The following is a 711-nucleotide window of genomic DNA, read 5'->3' as shown; positions in this document are numbered from 1 at the left end:
TCTTCCATTTTAATCATAGTAGGAACCGGATGAAGACCCTGATGCAAGCGAGCCTGGTGGGTAGAGAGGAGGGAGCAAAGGAGGAACCGGATGAAGACTACTTTGTATCTCGAAAATGTGAAAGTTGTATGAATTAAGAGTTGTATGCAAAACATTTGACACTTGCCACTATATATGTATCTCGATCGGGCTCTAAGTACTGTGATGATCATGTATAATGTTGCTATGTTATATGTGTCCATATTATATATGTCTATCTGTCTATATTATACCTGTATAATGTGTACAAAACCTGTATAATACACCAGGGAGCATAAAATCGAGTATACATGTACATTGTTCTGTGGCGCACCAAAATAGAATTTAGTGGCGCACCTATTTCTGTGACGCAGCTAGTCCATATGTGCCACAGAACACCTTAATTCTGTGGCGCATGGTCCGGTGCGCCACAGAAACCCTATTTTTGTGGCGAAGTTTCTGTGGCGCACCGCCCATGCGCCACAGAATCATGTTTTCGTGCGCCTCTGATGAGGCTTTTCCTACTAGTGTGAGGTCAAACACCACAGTCAAAGTGGACCAGTCGTTGCTTGCGTGGCTGCTGAGGTGGACACAGGTCCCACCTGCCTGTGTCTGTGGGTGTGTATCGTTTGGGTACGTTTAGATTTTTGCTTTATTTCAAATTCCAAAAAAATGCTGAAACTTTGTTAAATC

General features: G+C 43.2%; 1 non-coding gene across 1 annotated transcript; it reads left to right on the top strand.

Annotated features, from left to right (window-relative positions):
- The first annotated feature begins 347 nt into the window (after positions 1–347).
- Positions 348–458, top strand: LOC127327987 (small nucleolar RNA SNORA5). The gene has a single exon (XR_007868902.1). It is a non-coding gene; the product is annotated as a small nucleolar RNA SNORA5 (small nucleolar RNA).
- The last annotated feature ends 253 nt before the right edge of the window (positions 459–711 follow it).

This window comes from Lolium perenne, chromosome 1 (genome assembly GCF_019359855.2).
Source record: "Lolium perenne isolate Kyuss_39 chromosome 1, Kyuss_2.0, whole genome shotgun sequence".
Classification (NCBI taxonomy): Eukaryota; Viridiplantae; Streptophyta; class Magnoliopsida; order Poales; family Poaceae; genus Lolium; species Lolium perenne.
The sequence above is the reverse complement of the archived record's forward strand: the minus strand, read 5'-3'. Positions and strand labels throughout refer to the sequence as shown.